The sequence below is a fragment of the Eumetopias jubatus genome, unplaced genomic scaffold, assembly GCF_037043125.1.
Source record: "Eumetopias jubatus isolate StellerSeaLion01/CBP00866 unplaced genomic scaffold, mEumJub1_p1.0 scaffold_2, whole genome shotgun sequence".
NCBI lineage: Eukaryota > Metazoa > Chordata > Mammalia > Carnivora > Otariidae > Eumetopias > Eumetopias jubatus.
In genome coordinates this window covers 48,630,388-48,654,551 of record NW_028274808.1, presented here as the reverse complement: position 1 = coordinate 48,654,551, position 24,164 = coordinate 48,630,388, and positions in this window count along the sequence as shown.

Here is a 24,164-nt window from a genome sequence, read left to right as displayed (position 1 = left end):
GTAAAGCCTCTAACCTATGAGTGAAGGAAGGGAGCCTCCAACCTCTTGGCTACACACATGTGGAATCTTGCCTCTATAACATGGAATGGGAGGGATGAGGAATGTTGGCAAACTGCTTCTTCTAGGGAGATACAATAGCCCTTGACTTGGGGGAAAAGGGAGTTCCAACATATTAGCCACAACTGCATAGAGTGAAACTATCAGATTGAAGTGCAGCGGACGTTAGAAGGGAGATCATGTCTCAAGCACTACAGACTCTTGCTGTTCTTACCAAGAGTTAGTAGATTTTCTTGAATAAATATTTCTTCGCTTGCTGTATGACCTTAGGACAATCTCTAGAAGCTTAAAATTGTTGGATGTCTACTATAATCTTCTCTGGTTGTGCTTTTTTGCTGGTGAGTGGGTCATGAGCTGCTTGTGGCACAATTCCAAAAGTTGTCCTGTTTCTTTTTAAATGAGCTTTGGTGGTTGTGTCTTTCAATGAACCATCCAGTTGATCTAAATTGATGAAGGTATTGACGTAAGATTGTTCATAATACTCCTTTATTATCTTTGAATATCTGTAGATTTTGTAACCATATCACCTTATTTGTAATATTGGTAATTTGCACGTTCTTTTTTCTCTTGTCTCTTTAAAGGTTTATCAATTTTACTTTTTTTTTTAAAGAACACTTTTTGGCTTCAGTGATTTTGTATAATGTTACCTGTACTCTACATTACTGATTTTTCATCTGATCTTTAATATTATTTTTTTTCTTTTCACTTTGGGTTTTATTTTTTCTCCTTTTTCTAGTTTCTTGAGTTTGGAGCAGAGATCACTGACTTGAGAACTTTTTTTTTTCATAATACAGTTGGCTTATACTACAAATTCCACCCTAAATACTACTTCAGTGACATTCTATATATTTTGATATGCTGTATCACATTCATCTGTTAGTTTCCACTAATTTCCAGTTGATTATTCTTTTTACGAGGCCATGAAACATAAATTGCTCCACAGTCGTATTCAATTAAATTCAGTTCATCCAATTTCAATTCATTCAAAGTACTTTGTAATATTTCTTTTGATTTCTTTTCAATTGTTGAGGGATTTAGAAGTGTTATTTGTTCTCCAAATAATTCAAAATTGTTAAAAAGATCTTTCTATTATTGATTTCAAATTTAATTCACCTGAATTGAAGGAATGTGTTTTTTACTACTTTAATCCTTTTATTTTTTTACTGGGAATTCCCAAATACATGGAATTTATTTTTTTAAAGATTTTTATTTTAATTTCAGTATAGTTAACATACAGTGTTATGTTAGTTTTAGGTGTGCAATATAGTGATGCAACAATTCTATACATCATTACTTAGTGCTCATCATGATAAGTGTACTTTTAATCCCCTTCACCTATTTTGTCCATCCCCCCCATTTCTCCTCTGATATGCTTTCTTTTAAATGAGTACCCTCAGTTAAAGTTATTATTTTTTTTCAAGAAGAATATTTTTTACCTGAAGCATACTCCAGAATACATGGTTCTAAAACATTCCATCCAAGAAAAATAGAATACACATTTTCTTCAAGTACACACAGACTAATTTCCTGGTTAAATCACATAAAAAGAGACATAACAAATATTATAAATTTAAGTAGTCTGAAATCATACCAAAGATATTTTCCAACCACAATGGTACAAAACCAAGGATCCATAATGAAACAAAGCTGGAAATTCTACAATGTAAATATTAAATATTTAATATGTAAATATTAAATAACACAGTAGCACAAGCAATGGGCCAAATAAGAAATCAAATGGCAAATCAAACTATGTCTCAAAACAAAAGAAAAACGCAATGTTCCAAAACCTATGGGATGCACAAAAGCAGATGTTAGAGTGGAATTTGTGCTATAAATGCTTGTATTAAGAAAAAAATTTCAAATAAACTTACATTACACCACAAGGAACTAGGAAAAGAAAAAACTTTGCTGAAATTTAGTAGAGGAAGGAAATAAGAAAAATCAGAAATAAATAAAATAGAGATCAAAATAAACAATATCATAACATCTAAAGTAATGACCAGTTTTTTCCAAAAAAAAAAGACAAAATTGGCAATGCTTTAACTACATTATATAAGAAAAAAGAGAGAGAAGACTCAGAAACCAAAATGAGAAATGGAAGAGAAAACAATACAACAGATAACCACAGAAATACATAGTGTGATAACAGATTACTATAAGTATATAATTATATACTTACAAATCAGGTCACTTAGAAAAAAAACAGATGATTACTAAAAATGCAAAAATTACCACAACTAAATCATGAATCTTGAATCCAAGAAATAGGAAATCTTAGATTTCCAATAAAGAGAATGAAAATAAAGACAATAAAGAGAATGAAAATTGAATTAGGAATCAAAAATCTCCCGGCACAGAAAAGCCGAAGACCACATGGCTTCATTGGTGAATTTTACCAAACATGTAAAAAATAATTAATAATAATCAAATAATAATAACAATCAAAATCTTACAAATAATGGAATATAGGGAATACATGAAAAATTATTCCATGAGGCCGGTACTAACCTGGTACCAAAGCAGTATAAAAACAATACAAGAACAAAAAAGTCCACTTAACTGATACAAGTATTGGTACTCTGACTTTATTTTGACATACATTTGCAGGATAAATGTTTCCCCACCCCCTCACTTTCAATCTGCAGGTGTCTTTAGGTCTAAAGTAAGTCTCTTGTAGGCAGCATATAGATGGGTCTTGTTTTTTATCCATTCTGACATCCTGTTTTTTCACTGGAGCATTTAGTCTATTTACATTCAAAGTAATTATTGATAGATATGTATTTATTGTTATTTTATTACTTGTTTTGTCATTGTTTCTGGAGATTTTCTCTGGTCCTTGCTTGTCTTTGTCATTTTTTATCTCTCTTTTGCACTCAGAGTCTCCTTTAATATTGCCTGCAGAGCTGTCTTAGTGGTCATGAACTCCTTTAGTTTTTGTTTGGGAAACTCTTTATCTCTCCCTCTATTCTGAATGATAGCTTTGCTGGATAGAGTATTCTTGGCTGCAGATTTTTCCCATTCAGCACTTTGAGCATATCATGCCACTTTCTTCTGTCTTGCCAAGTTTCTGTTGAGAAACCTCCAGCTAGCCTTATGGGTTTTTCTTTGTAAGTTAAGGACTTTTTTTGTCTTGCTTCTTTTAAGATTTTTCCTTTATCACTATATTTTGCAAATTTAATTACACTATGTCTTGGTGTTGGCCTGCTTTTGTTGATTTTGATGGGAGTTCTCTGTGCCTCCTGGATCTGAATGTCTGTTTCCCTTCCCCAGATTAGGGAAGTTTTCTGCTTTTATTTCTTGAAATAAATTTTCTGCCCCCTTTTCTCTCTTTTCTTCTTCTGGGACTCCTATAATACTAATGTTATTACATTTGACAGTCACTGAATTCCCTAAGTCTATTCTTGTGTTGCATAATTCTTTCTCTCTTGTTCAATTCTATTATTTTCCATTATTATGTCTTCTACGTCACTAATTCATTCCTTTGCTACTTCCAGCCTGTTGTTCATTGCATCAAGCTTGTTTCCAATCTCATTTATTTCATTCTTCGTCTCTGATTGATTCTTTTTTTAACTCTTTTATCTGTGTTGTCAGGGTCTCAAGGATGTCTTCTATTCTTTTCTCAATATCCTTATGATTGTTGAATATCCTTATGATTGTTGCTTTAAATTCTCCATCAGGCATGTTGTTTTGCTTAGATCTCTGGCCTTGGCCTCATCTTGTTTTTTCATTTGGGATAAATTCCTCCATCTTGGCATTTTGTTTAAGTCTCTGCCTTCTTTTCTGTGTTAGAAAATGCAGTTATGTCTCCTGCTCCTGAAAGTAATGGCTTTATAAGAAGAGGTCATGTGATGCCCAGGGTGTGGCACTTAAAGGAGTGTCTCCAGTGTGTGCACTCTGCCATTGTGTTTGGCTTTTCTATCCTTCAGGCCAGTCATCTGCAGAGCCTCTCCTTGCCTGCAGTGGGCAGTGTTTAGTCCTTAGCCAGAATGTAGTGAATTTTAATTAGGTGCCCTCTGGTCTGCTTATGAAATGAGACCTGACACCAACTCCACCAGAACTGAGGCCCCACGGAACTCTCTGGTTGGGAGACATGGTGTGGGAAGGGGTTTGTGCTGGTCTTCTGGGGGCGGGGCCCACCACGCTGGGACTGAGGCAGGCTTGACTGAGAAGAGCAGTCCCACCACAGTGACAGGGGGTGGGGCTTGGTTTAAGCAAGTTAGGCAGCCAGTGTCCGGACTGAGCTGCTTCCTTCAGGTGGCTGTATGTTTATGTTGAGGGGTGGGGGAGGGAAATGGTTCCAGCCAGCAACTTTGTTCCTGGAGAGGTGTCTCCATGAAGGCTGCCTCTCAGGGAAGCTCCTAGAATAGCAAATAATCTCCCCACTGTGTGCTCCAGGCATTCAGATCGCTGTTTCCAAGCTGTCTACCCCTGGGTTATTTGCCCTCTCTCCAGGAGCAGCACAGTGCCCCTCTGGCTCTATCCCAGGCAAGCTTGCTGACCTTTGAAACTCCAGGCTTTAGAGATATGGTGTGGGCAGAGGCCTGCTCCGGTCTTCTGGAGGAGGGGCCTGCCATGCTGGGACTCAGGCAAGCTTGAGGGCGGCAAGCTCTCAGTCATGCCAGAGTGCAGGGATGTAGGGCTTGATATAAGCGAGTTAGGCAGCCAATGTTGCCACTGCACTACCTCCTGCCAGTGGCTCTGTGTTTATGGAGGTGTAGGGGCTAGAAGTGGCACTGGCCTGCTCCCTTGTTCCCAGAGAGGTATCTCTGTGAAAGTTGCCTCCCATGGACACTCTCCAAAAGGAGCAAATAATCTCCCCACTGTGGGCCCCAGGCATTCTTCAGATCAATGTTTCCATACTGTCTGCCCCTGAGCTGTTTACCTGCCTTCTCTCCAGGAGGAGGGCGGTGCCCTCCTGGCTCTATTCCAGCTGAAGTCCACTGACCTTTAAAACTCCAGGCTTTAAGCCTTGCTGTTTGCAAGAACTCATGAAATTCAGCCCTTCTCATTTTCCATGCCAATGGCTTTGGGGAAATATTGTGTTCCTTTCTCTCTAGCCCTTCTCTGTGATTAGAGCTCCCTTCCCTCTGCAGCACCCATGATCCCTTTCTTCCTTAAACCATGTTTCCGCACTTCCTGTGTTCTTCAATATGGCCTATTCTCTTCCTTTACTTGTGGAATTTGTTCTGTCAGTCTTCAGGCCAATTTCTGGTGTATTTGGATGATTTGAAAGTCATCTAGATGTGTTCATGGGACAAGACAAGCTTAGGGTCCTCCTACTCCACTGCCATTTTTGATGTCTCTACTGCTTTAATTCCTTTAAATTTATTTAGTCTTGTGTGGCCCTGACTATATTCTAGCTTGATAAATGTCCTACATGCACTTGAAACTAATATGTATTCTTCTGTTGTTATGTGACATGTCTTATAAATGTCAAACAGGTTAAGTTGGTCTTCACATCCTTACTGATTTTCTATATATCTGTTCCACCAATTATTGAGCACAAGTTATAGAAATCTACAACTATAATTGTGGGTTTGTCTATTTCTCCTTGTAGTTCTATCAAATTTTGCTTCATATATTTTGAAGTTCTATTATTAACCTTTTAATAAATTGAATCCTTTATCAATATGAAATGATCTTTTTTTTTATCCCTGACAATATTTTCTTTGAAATCTACCCCATCTGATTCTACTAAGGCTACTTCAACTTTATTGTTATTATTACCATGGTATATCTTTTCCATCCTTTCTTTCTCTCTCTCTTTTTTTAAAGATTTTATTTATTTATTTGACAGAGAGATACAGCAAAAAAGGGAACACAAGCAGGGGGAGTGGGAGAGGGAGAAGCAGGCCTCCTGCCAAGCAGGGAGCCCGATGTGGGGCTTGATCTCAGGGCCCTGGGATCACAACCCGAGCCAAAGGCAAACACCCAACGACTGAGCCACCCAAGCGCCCCACCATCCTTTCATTTTTAAACTCTTTGTGTTTTAATATTCAAAGTGTGTTTCTTGTTAGCAGTACATTTTTTTATTTTAAAGATTTTATTTATTTATTTATTTGAGAGAGGGAATGAGATAGAGAAAGCATGAGAGGGGGGAGGGTCAGAGGGAGAAGCAAACTCCCTGCTCAGCAGGGAGCCCGATACGGGACTTGATCACAGAACTCCAGGATCATGACCTGAGCTGAAGGCAGTCACCCAACGAACTGAGCCACCCAGGTGCCCCGTTAGCAGTACATTTTAATCCAGCCTGATAATCTCTGCCCTTTAATTGGAATGTTTGGATCATTTACATTTAACCCTTGGTTAGGTTAGGTGTAAGTCTGTTATCTTCCTATTTGGTTTTTATTTGTCCCATTTGTTCTTTGTTCTCTTTTCTTTTTGTTTTTTGCCTTCTTTTGAATTAATCAAGTATTTTTAGGATTCCATTTCAACTCCCTTATTGGTTTATAAGCTATCATTTCTTATTTTGTTATTTTAGGTTTTGCTTAAGAGTTTATAGTATACATTTTTAACTTATCACAGGCTACTTTCATGCAGCATTATACCATTTCACATATAGGGAAATAACTTTACAATAGTATACTTACATTTCTTCTCTCCTGGCCTTGATGCTATTTTTGTAATATATTTTATTTAGACATATCTTGTTCACTTCATAGTACATTATGATTTTTGTTTAAACAGTTAGTTATCTTTTAACAGTATTTAAATAACAATAAAGAAAATATATAATCACTGTGCAGTTAGTACATGTTATCCCCAGTTTCCAAAAGTTTGTGTTCCACTGCTTTGCTTTTAGGAAGGGCCTACGTTTATATCTGTTTTAGCTAACTAAATTAAATCCAAAGAGGATTTTCACTTTTACAAAAAAAGCCATTACTGTACTAATGAAAAGATTAGTACTAAAAGGGAGGTGGCATAATGTGAACTTTTAGAAAGCAATGGGATACTCTGCTTCATGCCATTTCACTTATAAAAGTTTTTATTAGGAACACTACCTTTGGGTAGTAGAGAATTATTTCTGTTCCTCTTCATTCCTTTGCATAAGTTTTTGTCAGGTTTTTATGTGGTATAATTTTTTCCCCCACCTGAAAGGAATTTGTTTATCATTTCTTGTATTGTGGGTCTGCTGATGACGAATTTTTTTTATCTCTCTTATACCTGAAAAGTCTTTATTTTGCCTTCATTTTTTAAAGGTTTTTTTCTGGGTAGAGAATTCTAGATTGACATCTTTTTCTTTCACTATTTTCAAGATGTTGCTTCATTGTCTTGCTTAAATTGTTTCTAAGAAATCTTCCATCATCTTTTTTCCTGTGTACATAATGTACAGTTTTCTCTTCCTGCTTTTAAATACTCTCTATCATTGGTTTTGAGCAATTTGATTGTGACAGGATTTGATGTAGTTTTTCTTCATGGCTTGTTTATATTCTTGAAGCTAAGGATTTATAACTTTGATCATATTTCAAAAACATTTAGCCCCAATTTCTTTCATTTTTTTCTGTTTCTCCATCTCTTCTCACCTTCAAAGACTTAATTACATATACCAGCTGTTTAATGATGTCACACACATTATTAATGCTCTTTTCATTTCATTTTTCTTTGTGTGTTTAATTTTGATGGTTTCTATTGCTTGTCTTCAAATTTAATATTTTCATCTGCAATGTCTAATCTGTCACTAATCACATCCATGTGTTTTTCATTCCACATATTTTAGTTTTCATCTCTAGAAACTTTTTTTTTATTTTTTAAAATCTTTTAAAAATCATTTCCATATCTCTGTTTAACATTTTGAACATATAGAATTCGATTATTACTGTTTCAATGTCCTTTTCTGCTAATTCTGTGCAGTTTTGTTTTGTTTTGTTTGGCTTCAATTGACTATTTTTCTTTTCACTATGGGTCATATTTCTTTGCTTTTTTTTTTTTGTATATCTGGTAATCATTGATTGGATGCCAGACAGTGTGAATTTTGCCTTATTGTATACTGGATATTTTCGTTTTCCTATGAAGATTCTTGAGCTTTGCTCTAGGATGCAATTAAGTATTTGGGAAATAATTTGAGCCTTTTGACTGTGCTAATAAGATTTTCTAGACAGGGCCAAAGCAGCATCTAATTTATTTATAATTATTTCCCACTACTGAGTTAAGAACCTTCTCAGTATTCTATCCAACTCTTCATTAATTATAAAGTTTCTTAGTCTAGCTGTTGGAAACAGGCAATTTTTAAAAGCCCACTATGGGCATCAAGTATTATTTCCTCTAATTCTTTTGAATTTTCTTTCCTCAAGGTCAAATATTTTCTTTTTCTTGTGGTGCTGTATACTCTGCTGACCACTCAAGGGGACCTTTGAAGATCTCCAGCATTCTCTTTCAGTGAAGTTTTCTCTTCTCCAGTACTCGGTCCTACAAACTCTAGCTGTCTTATTCTACCCAGACTTTCAGTTCTGTGTCCTCAATTCAAGGAGCCTACCATGCTTCACCTGGTTTCTCCTCCTTATTCTGAGAGTTAAATGCTATCTCAAGGCAGGAAGCTAGGGTAATTATAGTGTTCATTTGATTTGTTTTCCATCTCTTAGGGATCACTGTCTCTCATTTTTGATGTCTAGTGTCTTAAAAACTATTGTCTCGTACATAGTCTCTTTTTGTTTTTTGGTTGTTTCAAGCCAGAGAATGAATTTAGTCCCTGTTACTTCATTTTGGTTAGAAATGGAAGTCTTAAAACTTACAGGAAATGGGATGAAATTTTAAATATCATCTGGTATCTTTCACAAGAAAGCTAAATAAAATAAAACTGTATGTAAAAATAGAGAAAGATGAGACTGAGATGATAAGAGAGCTGACAATGCTTTAAAAAATGCAGAGAAAAAAATGCCATGGTAACTTTATAAAAATAAACATTGTTTTTAAGAACAATATTGGATTACAGAAAAATTACAATGATAGTCCAAGGAATTCCCGTATACCCCACACTCAGTTTTTTCCTATTATTAACACTTAGCATTATATAGTATATTTGTCATAATTAATGTAACAGTATTGATATAATATTTTTAACTAAAGCCCAGAAGGTATTTGGATTTCCTTGGGTTTTACCAATTGTCCCATTTATGTTCCAGGATCCCACTCAGGATACCATAATAATTTTAGTTGTCATGTCTCCTTCGGCTCCTCTTGCCTGTGACAGTTTCTAAGTCTTTTTTGGTTCTGATGACTTTGACAGTTTTGAGGACTACTGCACGTCAGGAATTTTATAAAATGTACATCAATTGGAATTTAGCTGATTTCTTTTTCCTTCATGATTTAGACCAAGTTTATATGTTTTGGAGAGCAAGACCACAGTGATAAAGTGCCATTTTCAACCCATCACATGAAGAAAACATACTAACATGATTTATGACTGCTGATACTGACTTCGTTCACCTGGCTGAGGTTGTGCTTGTAGACTTCTCCACTTCAAAGTTCTTTCACCATCCATACTTCTTTCACCGCCATCCTGCCTCTTTGGAAGAAAGTCACAATGTAGAGTCCACACTCAAGAAGTAGGGATTTATGTTCCACCTCCTTGAACGCAGAGTTTCTACATAAATTATTTGGAATTTTTCTGCATCAGTAATTTGTCTGGTCTTCCACATTTATTTACTTATTCAATCATTTATTTAAATCAGATTGGTGTCATAGATATTTCCTTTATACTTGGGTTTTAACCCATTATTACTTTACTTATTTTTCATTTTGTTGCTCAAATATTCTACCTTTGGCCATTGGAAACTCTTTAAGTTGGCTCCTATGTCCCTTTGGCATATTCCCATCATTGCAGACTCCAGTATTTCCTTAATTTCTGGCACTACAAGTTGTCCCAGACTCATCTTATATGTTTCTTTTCCCAGTCCAAGAACTAAGTATTTCTTCTAGGAGTCCTGGTTTCTTTTATTGGAGAAATATATTAGAAACCAAAATCTGGGCACTAGGAATGTTTATTGCTACTGGGGTGTCATTGCTTCTAGAATCTCTTAGCTGGCAGAGCAAGAAAATATGTGTGCATACTGACCCAAATATATACACATATCTATAAATATTTACACATGTACCTCTCTGTATCTGTATTAAGCTAAACATGAGTTTATAATGATGCCCCTAAATCCGAACCCATTACCACATAGATCATTCTAGCAACTTTTTTCTATCTATAACGTCCATCGGTGACAAATTTGGCTTCCACCATACACCATCCATTTACTTAATTGTTCAATACCAGTATACATGTATAGTGGTATCAGAAGTGTTAACCCATACCCAGAGGGAAACAACTTTATCAATTAGAATACAGTACTTATATGCAGTTCCTTTTAGTCTTACAGATTCTGATTATTTCCACAGGTACATAGGAGGTACTTAGGTTGCTGACTTTCCTCCCATCCCCTTCACTGAGATTATTTTATGTATTTGTGGTACAATTTGATTTAGTCACATTCTTCACTCCATCTTGGATCTCCTGATGTCTTGAGTTATGACTTTTTAAATGAATTTAAATATAGAGAATAACAGAATCAACATTGCATCAGATAGAATAAATTATAAAAGTTTGAGAAGTTTTCTTAGTATTCAGAGAAAATGCCAAAACATGAAAAATGATCAAAAAAGGAAAGCATTATCCAAAATAATTAAGCTCAAGTAAATCCACATAACTAAAATTTTTGGAAATAAAGTAATAGTAGAAAATTTTTCCACAATACACTAAAAAATGTTTTCAAGGTTATAATAACTATAATAGTGTGGTAAAGATATACCACTAGACTAAAAGTTTAAGAGAATAAAAATGAGTCCAGAAACCCACCTAAAATATATTGAAATTTAACATAGATATGAAGGGAGGATTTGAAATAAGCCTCATCTGATATTCTTTCAAAGTCTAATGTCCCATGCCAGTCTTTCAGTGCTCAATTGTATTGTTCAAATGCAACCATTGCTATAATAAGCACTGTTTTTCGGGGGCTTGGTCATGGGATATGCTGGCTTTGGCTGTAGAAAGTTTTAACTTCTCTGTGTAACTGGTCCCCAAAAGGTGTGACCAGCCATCCAAAGAGGCTCAACAAAACTGTTTCAGGTTACAGCAACAATAAAAGGGAAGAGAACTTGGGAAAATGGCAGTTCAGACAATAGAAATTCACAAGCTTCCAGTGAGAAGTATCTGAAGCAAACTTCGGCTAGAAAGCATGGCATTGTATAAGGATGAGATCGTCCTTGGTGAAAGACATCTAGTTTTGGTCAGCAGCAGAAAGGCTCTAGCACAACTTGCTGAAGTTCAGCTTACTGAACTTACTGAAGACTTAAGAGGAGTTAGACTGCAGATCAAGAAACCAAGGCAGGCACCCAAGCATATAAATAAATCAACCCAGGCACTGAAAAGCAGGAACAAGGGGGCAAAATTACTTCTGGTCTCTCAGATTGGTACAGAGCCAGGGGCTAACTGAGCTTTTCAGGGGATTAAATTGCCCATTGTTGGCAAGGTTGGAGACTGTAGGTATTATACATCAGTACCTATGAAATGGGTTGAATAAGAAAGGATGATAAATGAAGGAAGGGGATACATGTAGAGAGAGAAAAAGCTGCCAAAGAGAGTATATCTTCTGATTTCCTCAACAGGAGTGTTCATAACATAACTTATTTTTACAAGAATAGTAATAGACCTCACTCTAAGCTGGATCTTCATGAGATATTTTGATCAGCTATAGTCTCATGAGGAAAGTGAACATGTTAGAAACTTTCTCTTAAGGCTGTGTTTCTCAAAGTAGGAACTCTGTACCCCAAGTTAATGTGTCCTGCCTCATTCCCACATATCCTTGAAGCTAGTAATGATGTCCATGCCCAAACTTTTCTTTTTTTGGTGACTACCTCCCCATTCTTTTCTTCCACCCCATTCTGGCTGTCAGAAAGGTGCTGAAAGAAGGATGCTTGCCAAAGTCAAACTTGAAAGATTCATAATTTAGCCTTTGGCCAGGACTGCTGTTTTCATGTGAGAGCCAAGAATAAGCCTAAATCAGACAAATGTCACTTTTTGAAGCCAAGAAATTTTAGAATCATGGCCAGACTATTATTCCAGAAAATATAAATTCTCTTCTGCTGTCATGTTTCTGTTGATGCTTCATGTTTCATATTCACATAGCATGTGTGTGTGTGTGTGCAATTGCACGCACATGTTGATGTGCAAGAATAGTACTATATGTAAGGTTGAGACTAAATACCCAAACCTGTGTCCTACAGTGGTTGCCTCCTTGATTTTTTGACATGAGTTCCCAAACCAAGTCTTCTAAATAGTTATGATTCCTTCTACACAGCCATCCCCCTCCAGCTCTTCACTTTCAAAAGAGCTTCAAGCTTACTTGTGATGTAAATAACTTTTACTCTTTAAAAGGAAACTAAATTTATAGAGCATCAGCAATGCGTTATTTCATTTAACTCTAAAAATCAACAAGATAGATATTATTGTTAATTTTATAAATGGAGAAACTTTCAGGAAAATTAATTTGTTTATGATCTCACAATTATTAAGTGGCAGAAACAATACTTGAAAATAAGGGAGTGTGCTCTCAATACCCTTGTTTTTCCTACAACTTCTTATGTTAGTGATAAAATGCAGAATTCTTTTTGAGTTGTGGGGGAGGGGGAACAAAACCTATCTTACAAATAATCCAGAAAACACAAGGGTCAATGAAACACAACCTACCCAATTTCAGGACAAATAATTTTGTCCAGCACCACTTTGCTCAGGCATGCTGAGGAAAAGAGAAAATAAATAAATAAATAAATTTCTTTAACAATGTATTCAGGCAGGGACACCTGGGTGGCTCAGTCAGTTAAGCTTCTGGCTCTTAATTTTGGCTCAGGTCATGATCTTAGGGTTGTGAGATCGAGCCCCCTGTTGGAATCCACAGTCACTGCAGAGTCTGCTTGAGATTGTCTCCCTGTACCCCTCACCCCACTTGCATACTCTTTCTCTCTCTCTCTTTCTCTTTCTCTCAAATAAATAAATAAAATAAATATTTTTTAAAAAACAATGTATTCAGGTAAAATCTAATTCATCCTTGTCCATTTTTAGAACATGGTGGGGGCTAGAGGGAAAGAGGAGCTAATGTTTCATGAATATGGAATGCTCAGATAGAAGAAAATTAAAATGTTGAACTGTTACACCTATATTTTAGCAACCACAATTTTCAAAAGCATGTCACTAGAAGAATGTGATCCTTTAGACATTAACTATCTTAGAAATAAACAAAATCCAAGAGTCAGAATTTTAAAATTTGTATATACCTTTAGAAATGATCTTAGCTAATAATTTTCAAATCTATTGAATCCTTAGGATTCTATGGAAATCCAAAACCTTGGGAGGGGTTGGGAGAAAAAGTAGTGTCAGAGGAAATCAGTGAAAATGAGTGGACTCCCAAAGAAGATTTTAAAAAAGGAAAAAAAAAAAGTTTAGCTTATAAAAGTCTTTTCTCATTAGTAACAGAATTCTAATCTTACTTGAGATGGCCAGGTACCCAGCCCAAAAGACTACATTTCCCAGTGTCCCTCGTAGAGATGAGGCTCTGACCAATGAAATGCCAGCAGAAGTATTACATGAGATTTCTGGGAAGACTCCTTGAAAGGTACGGTCACCGTTCCTCTGCTCTGGCCTGGAAAGTGCAGGTGATGGTTGGAATTCCAACCCTTAACTTGAACTCTGGGGGATCTTGAAGACAGAAGCCATGCATTGAGGATGAAGGAACTCAGAGTGAGGAGCTTCAGTCGGGGATGACAGTATGGAGCCAACCATACTGTATCAGTCCCAGACTGCCTGTCTCCAGACCTATTTTAAGAGTGAAAAAAAAATAAAATTCTGTCCTGCTCAAGCCAGTATTCATTCCTGTCAGTTACAACCAAATGCAGTTCCCAGTGATAAACCACATTTAACATATAAAGAATCAGATGTCCTAAAAATTGCCTTTGAGGAGTCAATTCTGAAGAAGTTAAACATTTATTTGCGGTTCTTTTTGAAATCCCAATTTGAGTAACTTCCTAGCCATCTGGGTGTTCTTAATGAAGAAGCTGTGACTGTGTATAAAACACGCGCTCATAATTCAAAGAGAACTTTACAGCAAGAACAATCCCCCTTTATTTGTGAAATATATGAGAATTGTATGTAAAATAGATGAGAAATAAAATAAAAGCTCCCTTTTCCTACATCCTCCCCACCCCCAAAAAATAACCCAGCATCATGCCTTTCTGCTTTGTTTTGTTTTTGCTCCAAGAGATTGTTTGAAGGAATATTTATATCTCTACATCAAAATTTCTCAACCTCAGCACTGTTGACATTTGGACCAGATGATTTCTTATTGTGGATGTTGTTCTGTGTTTTGTAGGATGTTTAGCAGCATCCTTGGCCTCTACCCACTGATGCCAGTAGTAACATTCTCCTCACAATCATGATAATCAAAAATGTTTCCAGACATTGTCAGTGTCTCATGGGGGTAGACTGATGGGGACCCACTTTACTGAGGACCACTGTTTAGGCTGTGTTTTACTTCCATAAAAGGTTAAAGAGTGCCTGATGCTAAGCAAGATGGAAGCAGGAAAAGTATGAGAAAAGATTCCACTCCTCTAGCCAATTTTGTAAAACTTCTTCTCTTAGAGGACAGGGACAGCGGAGATGACTTAGAGAAGACCATCAGCCACATGTTCTTTGCATGCAAGAACATGATTCTCTGCTCAGACTCTGACAGTTTAGCACTACTTGTGATGGCCAAATTGTCCTGGGCATGGTTAGAGCAAGTGAAACCCTCTTCCTACTGATAGTTTGTCTCTTTTTCCCTTTCCTTTGGCCTCGAGGGCACTTTCTGGCAGGGAAGGAAATAAGGGCTAGATATTCATTAGTGGAAACACTGCAGTCTTTCTCTTGGCCAAGTTGGCTCTGGTTCTAATAAAATTACCTGGAGTTAGAGCAAAAGGACCCCAATGTTCTCAAAGAGTCCACTGACTATGTTGGACAGTCAGTAGCTTCCCTTTCCAGGGCTGCTGAGGAATGAATATTTGCTAAAACCACACAGACTGTGATTCAAGATGGAAATTATGTATTTACTTACCCCTTCCTCTAGATTCCCAACTGGAATGACCTAAGAATGAAGCACAGGTAAAAAATTTATATTGGCATTGGAAACTAGAGAAATGTAGCATCCAAGTGCCAGAAATGTTAACAGATATCTGCAAGAAATAAGCTGGATTGAAGGAAGGGCCAACTCACATGCAAATCACCATATGAAGAGGAAAAAGCCCACCTGGAGAGTATGTGGAAAGGGTCTTCTGGGTCTCCATGGGCAGTAGGTGGGGAAATGTTAAAGTCTCTCAATAATGCATCAGTCAATCAAGGATTAGAGTGGAGATTTTGCTAAGAGGTTAGCTCCCAGCCTACGTTTGACATTGAGGAATACTAAGTGAAGTAGACACTGTTATTACCCATCAACCAATTCTCTCTCTTTCCCTGTCTCCCTGCCCCCATCTTTTTCTTCCTTCTTTCCTTCCTTCCTCACATATTTTCATTTTTCCTTCCCTTCCTGCTTTTTTTTTTTTTTAAATATAGCAGATAGTCATTGAAAGCTTGTTTCCAGGCAGTGTTATGAGCATTGGAGTTATAACAGCATACAAAATAGCCTATTCTCTGCCTTCCAAGAGCTTATAACCAGTTTTGCTACAGAGAAGGGATAGGATAGAAAACAGAATGGCTGCAAGTCTTCCTCATTTGGGTTGCATCAAATCATGGTGGAACCAAGAAGAGTATTAGAGAAGCAGGAGAGAGAGAAAGGTTTCCTCTCCACTGCCCCCACCACTCAGACTGGGAAAAGATGTTTCTGTGTAAAAGAAAAGAGTAAAGGGAAAGCATAAGAGGGAGAGTTCCTTGAGTTCTAGAGAAAGGAGTCTTTATTCCTAGGAGATCCCAAGAAATAGCCAGACCTAGAGAGGTAGAGTCTGTGGAGTGTGTCATAGACAGATGGGGCATTCCTGGTGAGAAATTATAGGAGCATAGGTGATGGCTGGGTGGACTCACCCAGAATTTAGATACTGCCTTGAGAAAAAGAAAAATGTTCTGAATTAACTGAGCTTAAATTTCTACCAATCTGGTGACATAAGACATTATGTCTTATGTTCAGTTTTAGAAAAATTCAGAAAAGTTATACATCTTGCACACTAAATTTGTAAACTCAGATTCATACCACTATATTCATGTCTCTCCTCTCTAAAGTAAATTAAGAGGTCACAAAAAGCCTTCCTTTAATCCTATTTCTCTCTCTGCTATCATTCACTCACTTCTCCCGTTCACAAGACAAATTTGTTAAACATGTTCTCTACTATTGCAATTTCCTTCCTCCCTACTGGTCACCCCTTAACCAACTCCAGTATTGTTTCTGTTCCTGTTATTCTACCAGCAAAGCATGTACTAAAGTTCTTAGTGACTTTTAGGCTCCTAAATACAGTGGGTATTTTCCAGCTTATTTCATTTCATTTCATCTTTAAACAGCATTTGGCACTGTTTTTGGCTCTCCTTTTTGAAACACTTGTTTTCTTTGCTTCCATGACCTCACACTCTCCTGGGCTTTCCTACTGGCTCAATCTTCTGTTACACGTGTAGGCTCATCCTCTACCTGACCATTAAATATTGGCATTCCTCAAGGCTCACCCCTAAGATCCTCCTCTTTTCCCTTTGTCCTCCCTCCCTGCATGTTCTCACTCATGACCATGGCTTCATTCAGCCATGGTTATATTTATACATATATATTTGTATATTTATGTATTTGTATATTTAGATTTATATATAAAACCTCAGTGACTCTCAATTTATATCTTTTGACCAGTCCTACCCACTATACATTGGATCCTTATATCCAACCATTTATTTGGACTTCTCTAGAATATCTCAAACTTAACATGTCCAAGATCAAATTCTTGATCTTCCATCCTGTCTAACCCTGCTCATCTTCTACAGTCCCTTTATTGGTGAATGGCACCTATTTCTCTACCTCACCAGATCAGCATTCTTACTCTTTGGCTTTGGGTCTTCTGGCCTCTTTGTCTTCAAATGAACCATGACTCAACTCCAAAAGCGTATGCTGTTCTCTGTCTGGAACCTTGCCGCCTTCCCCTCAACATGGACTCATCTTTCTGAAATCCACTCAAACATTCCTCTGCAGGAAGTCGTTCCTGTCGTCTCATTTGGTGTCCCGTCATTAGGTGCATCTGCTACCTACCCTCATAGAACCATGCCCCTTTTGCCTCATGTAATTGCACATTCATCAATCAGGATCTGACTCCTTCTCTGGATTGTGAACTTCATGAAGGCAGGGACAGCATCTGTTTCTAATCTCCATTAGAGATTAAATTAATAGGCACTCCCTGGTGCCAATATTTTTGGAATGAATAAATGAATTATCAATAAAAAGAGAGAATTGCTCTCCCAAACTGATTTGTTTGCCTTTCCTTTTTATTTGTAGTGTTTTCATATGTGGACATTTTTTATTTTTATGAAATCTAATGTATCCATCTTTCCTATTTTAAGGCCATTTTTAGAATGGCCTTTGCCACCCCAAGATTACATAAATATTCACCAAAATTTTCTTCCAGTACTTTTATGGTTTCATTTGCAAGATTTAATTCTTAAATCCATCTGGAATTTATTTCTGAAAGAAGTGAAATAGTGCCAGCTATTTTGTTTCAGAGCCAGTTCCTCCTAAATTGAAAACTTCAGCTATATCCAGGAGGGTGATGTCATTAAAGATAATAGGATTTGGAATCAGAAGGCCTGGATTTAAGTTCAGTTCCACCACTTGCTCACTGTGCAAATTTTAGCAAGTCGTTTAATCTCTGTGACTTATCAGAAACCTTTATAGCAAGAAGACTCAGGGAAGAAACAGTTCAGGAATCCTCATGAACAAAATGGCCATTGAAGAGGCAAGAGAGAGTGGAAGAGTAGCATATTGGTTAAGAGTGTGGGCTTGAGTCAGACTATATGAGTGTCAACCATTTTATCATTTGTAAAATGGCATAAAAGCTACAACTGTCTTTATGGTTTACGGTGCGGCTTAAATAAATTAGTGAATGTAAAGTACATAGACTGGATTGTGGTGACAATAAGCAATAAGCAATGGTTCTCGTAGAAAAGGATGTCACTGTTTGAGTGCGAATAATGGACACAGGGTCCTGTCTGTGCTCTCTTGAAGGGCCTAGGAAAGGATGTTGTTAAGGCATACTACACAATGAACTAATAGGAACATAAAGAAAAGGAGAGACATCATTTCCTGGCAATATGACCAAAGTGATTCTCTCCCACCTTTCATTTCCTTTTGTTCTTGCAGATCTGTTGTCTATGGTCCTGTCTAAACATGCACAGAGTATCCCTAATGTTTTGCAGTTTTAAGGAAGTAAGCTTATTAAATTCAGTAAATTACTGCCTCAAAGTTTATAAAAAAAAAAAAACAAACCATTCCTTTGATATCGACAGGTTTTAATAATGTAACTGGATATGAATATCTCTCAAAAAGAGGTAATAAATGTGTCACATAGTATAAATAAGCAAGTGGGGTGGAGAAGAGTTACCGCCTATGCTCACTGATAATGAACCTCTTCATTACCATTTTGATCCCCCCAAATGCAGAAGGAACTGGGGAGGTGGTATGTTTGAACTACATAGTATCACAGAATAATGAGCACTGAGTTACCATTGTCACCTGCCTTTTCTTGCCTATTTCCCTGGGTTGCAGACCTTGACATGGTCTAGCCTCACATCACAATAGCCAGGGCCAGGCTGAGATCTGTGGTGTCCACAGACTGATTGAAATGATTAATGGAAATGTATATCTCTTTCATTGAATTCAACCTAAGGGATTTATTACTTGCACTGAATTTAACACTGTAACTTATTTGGAATTCCTTATCATGTTATGGTTTGTCACATAACTAGATAGCATCAGTCACTCAACTTCGGATAAAATAAATCCATTTTATTGGTTTTGTTTGAGGTTTTTGTTTCGTTTGTTTTGTTTTTCCTTTCATGCTGGAAAAACAATGTTTTTTATTTTCTGACATGATTCACTTTTCTAGCAGAAAATATCTTCAACTGACAAATTCCCAGAGAATTCGGATGCTTATTTGACATCGATGATTGTAAATACAGTTTGGTAATTTTAAGTTTATTAACTACAAGACAAGTTCATGAACAGAATTACCATTAGCAATTCCCTATTACTTCTTGAATCAGGGAAGCAGCAATTATTGGAAACTTGTCAATAGAATGACTTTTTTCCCACCTTTACCTCTCCCTCCCCTCCATCACTGGTTCACTTGGTGAAATTATAGATGGGAGAGGGAGGCAGGCATGAGTTGGGTGTATTCTCTACTACCCTGTTAAAAAAAAAAAAAAACCCAGGTTCCCTTTTCTCTAGCTCCTCTCATGTTCAGTGACTAGCCCTCCATACCCATAGGTCTCCTGGGATATGCAGACCTGGTTCCCACTGCACAGACTGCCCCAGCCATGTCTCTGATCCTTCTGTTTCAGCCTTTGTGTGGATAATTCAACTCAGCGTTCTGCTCTTTGGTGGGGGCCAATTACATTAAATGTGGAGGCAGGAGTAAAATGGCGCATTTGCTCTCAGGCTCAAGCCATATCTTTCAGTCTAAGATTGGCAACAGCAAAACTGATGCTTTGATACCCCTCTAATCCCCCACAAACACCCAACCATTTGCCATGTTGTGTTTCTTCTTTACATATTACCAGCCATAGAGAGAAAGTCATCATTAACTGGGACTCATGCTCTCATGACATAATATGATCAGATTTTGCTCGATCCCAGGCACCAGGCAGAATCCTTGCTATGAATGCCAGCAGCAGTGAAATGCCAGTTCACTCTATGAGCTGTCATTTCAGTGAAGAAAAAAAAAAAACTCTAATGCAATCAATTTCAGTTATTGTATCTTGACGTTAATTATCGGAAACAGCAGAAAATCAAATATTATTCTAATTTCTACTCAAAACTGAGACAGGAATCAGGGACACCTGGGTGGCTCAGTCAGTTAAGCGGCTGCTTTCAGCTCAGATCATGATCCCAGGGTCCTGGGATGGAGTCCCACATCAGGCTTCCTGCTTAGTGGAGAGTCTGCTTCTCCTTCTGCCCCTCCGCCTGCTTGTGCTCTCTCTCTCTCTCTCTCTCAAATAAATAAATAAAATCTTAAAAAAAAAAAAACTGACAGGAATCAGATCCCATGCATGGAACGTTTACCCAAAACAGGAGGAGAAAGAGCAAAATCACGAATTTACTTCCCCTGGGGGTGGACAACAACAGAACATTCTTTTTTCTTTTGTAATTGTTCTCTCTTGAGTTTTCTTTCTCAGTTTTCTGAAAAAAAAAGAAAAGTTTTCAGATGGGGTATTAGTGCTTTTTAATTTTAGATAAGAAAATGAGTCATTCCTTTTTGGAAAACAGCTCCAGGCCATGCACTATTCCATTTCAGAATTTTGGATGGCTCTGCTACGGTCCTCAGGTGACTGTCAACCCCACTGGTCAAGGATTAGTGTATGTCGCGCTCTGTATGTTGCCACATGTGTGGCACAAACATACTCAACAGACTTAGGTCAGCACTGGCAAGATTTATTATTTTTATTATTTTTACTATTTGCTTGAGGGCACTGTTCATTTCACTGGGAGCAGGAACTATTTACATTTTGCCTGTTCTATTAGTTTCCAAGGGCTGCCATAACAAATCACCACAAACATGGTGGCTTAAAACAACCAAAATTTATTCTCTCACAGTATGTGAGGACACACATTCAAAAATCAGTGTGCCCAGAGGGCCATGCTCCCTCTGACAGCTCTAAGGAAGAATCCTTCCTTGCGTCTTGCAGCTTCCAGTGGCTCCAGGCATTCCTTGGTTTATGACCCCAAAATTCCAGGCACTGCTCTGTCTTCACACGGTCTTCTCCTCTGTGTGCTCTTTCTTCCTTCCTTCCTTCCTTCCTTTCTACCTTCCTTCTTCCCTCCCTCTCTTTCTCTCTCTCTTTTTCTCTCTTTCTTTCTCTCTTTTTCTTTCTCTCTTTCTCTTGTTTTATAAAGTCACTTGTCATTGGATTTATGGTCCACCTTTAGCCATGTTGATCTCACCTCGAGATCCTTAATTACATCTGTAAATACCCTTTTTCAAAACAAGGTCACATTTACAGGTTCCAGGTGGATATATCTTGGTGGGCCACCATTCAATACACCAATGTCAGTTATGTAAAGAGAAGTTGTGGAAACGTGAGTTAGCTGGTCCTGTATTTCTGATGTATTTTAATGATGTTGAGCCCTGAGAGACCTGAGAGACCACACTGACTTTTTAAAGCTTCCCATTTGGCCCCATCCCAAATCTGGCTCTTAACTAAGAAAAACTTGCACTGATTTAAGAAAGAGACACTTGAAGAAGAGGTCCTGCAATGGCATTCTATACATGCCCACTCCCAAACCCCACTGGTAAGTGTTCGTTAACTGTCTCATGAAACTAAATTGACTAATACAATAACCTCATCCATTGTCCTCCCCAGGCAAAACCACCATGCTATTTCAGCTCAACACTCACCTTCCCACACCTATTGTACTGACTGACCTCGTATCGAATTCATGATTGCCAACAATAAACTGATGTAGAACACTGATCGGCAATCCTACCTCATTTTCTTAGTAAGTATGCTTTCCACCCTCTAGGACAAGTATCGCATACCTTCTCCTCTGTCTGCTAGGTGACGTTCTTTTTTCTCACTTTATCAGTAAAATTGGAACAGTCATTCCTTTCTCAGATCTATAATCAGCTGGCATCTATGTCCATAATCTCGTCTTCTCTCTTGTTACAAATGTACCTCCTCGGGATGCCTGGGCAGCTCAGTTGGTTAAGCATCTGCCTTCGGCTCAGGTCATGATCCCGAGGTCCTGGGATCGAGCCCCGCATCGGGCTCCCTGCATTGGGAAGCCTGCTTCTCCCTCTCCCCCTGCCTGCTGTTCCCCCTGCTTGTGAGCTCTCTCTCTCTGACAAATAAATAAAATCTTTTAAAGAAATGTACCACCTCTTATCTTACCAGACACTACTCCTTTTGGATAGCTTCCCATAACCCCTTCTGAAGGACCTCACTCCTCCAGTTAGCTCTTCTTTCAATCAGCTCTCCCTCCGCGGATCGTTCCTACCGCCAGGGATCAATCCTACTAGTATCCAAGTATATTCTAGTAGCTCCAGTACCTTATGAATAAATCCTCTCTTGGCCTCAAAGCTCTCCGCTATTTGCTGTCTTTTTCTCCACCCTCCTTTTCAGAAATTCTTATTTATGAGCAATTTCCCTGTCTCTTGCAGGTTTCTGCACATTCATTAAAGGTTTCTTTTTCTTTATTGTATCAGTAACTTCCTCTTTTCTTTGCTACACCTAATTTATGCAGAGATAAAATCTTACGGCCAATGTAACCTACCTCAGTATTCCACTTGGGGGACTTGATGGAAAAAACTTGGTGGACTGCTAAATTATGCATATATCCATTTCAGCAACAGCATTGAAATATTCCTCTGTAGTATAAAATCTACATATCATACAGAATGGTCAGTGGTTTCTAAAATCTATCAGAGTGGTGAATGATGATCTTAAAAATTGGCAGGACTTCATTTCCTGTAGAAGTGATTGAAGCATGACCTTTTGTACAAATTAGATTGTTAAACTATTTCTTTCGAGTAAGAGGGTCTAAATATATCTCTAATGGTGCACATTTATGTGGCCCTTTATAGTTTTCAAGGAAATTTCATATCCATTACTTTATTTGAGCCTTACAATAACCGTGTAAGATACTGGTATTTATCTAATTTTCACATACAGGAAAAATGAGGCTCCCAGAGTCTGTATGACTCACACAACACCCTCCAGCTAGTGCTCAACTTAAACCCATGGCCATTACCCCAGTGGCTCAACCTTGAGTGCACAGTAGAATCACTTGGGGAGCTTTCAAAAATCTCAGCACCCAGGCTGCACTCAACACTAATCAAATCCAAATCTCTGGGGGTGAGATCAAGGCTTTATTACCTTTGAAAACTCTCCAGGTAATTTTAGCATGTGACTAAGTTTGAGAACCAGTGCTTTAGCCCCTCATTTCTGCAGCACTACTGTCTCTTCAATTCAACTCCCTCTTGCTGTCACCTTTAAGAAGGATTTTTTTTTTTTTACTGCAGTTTAAAGGGAAAGATGACTTTCTTGGGATCGAGTTTCTTGCAACATAGATATCAATCTTTTATAAGGGAAAAAAAATAAAGGAACACTATCAGTCACTTTAGATATATAATTTTCTCCCACGTCTCTGATGGATGTGTCTTTATCTGGATTGATTGGAAGATAAAAGATGTCAAAAAGGAGTGTAGTATGATTTGTAGGAAGTATCAGAACATTTGGACCTGTCTTATAGGTTCGCACACATCATATGGATATTCAAGTTTAAATTTAGAGATATCATCATCTTCTTACCATTTCTTTTTTTTTAAGATTTTATTTACTTATGAGAGAGAGACAGAGCATGATGGGGGGAAGGGCAGAGGGAGAAGCGGACTCCCCGCTGAGCAGGGAGCCTGACATGAGGCTCAATCCCAGGACTCCAAGATCATGACCCAAGCCAAAGGCAGATGCTTAACCAACTGAGCCACCCAGGTGACCCTCTTCTTACCATTCCTAAAGGAATCATAAATGTGGCCCTGATAATATGGCTTAACTGTTTCTCTTTAATAGCTGGGGATAAACTGGGAATGAGCTTAAGTATCTTAACACTTGCCCTAGAAATGTACTCTACGTATGTAAGATCTGAGAACTGTTGATTGTAAAATTATTTTTACATTTCTCCCCTCTGAATTGGAAAGTGGCAATTATTCTGCTCTGACAATGAACTGGCTCTGTTCCTAAGCATGCACTGGGGAGAAGCAATGTTGGTCAAATGGTAAATGGCAGCACACTGCATTTTTTCAATTATTCAGAGAACTTGCAAATTTAGGCTCTGCATAAAAGATAAAAAAAAGAGACATATCCCCTG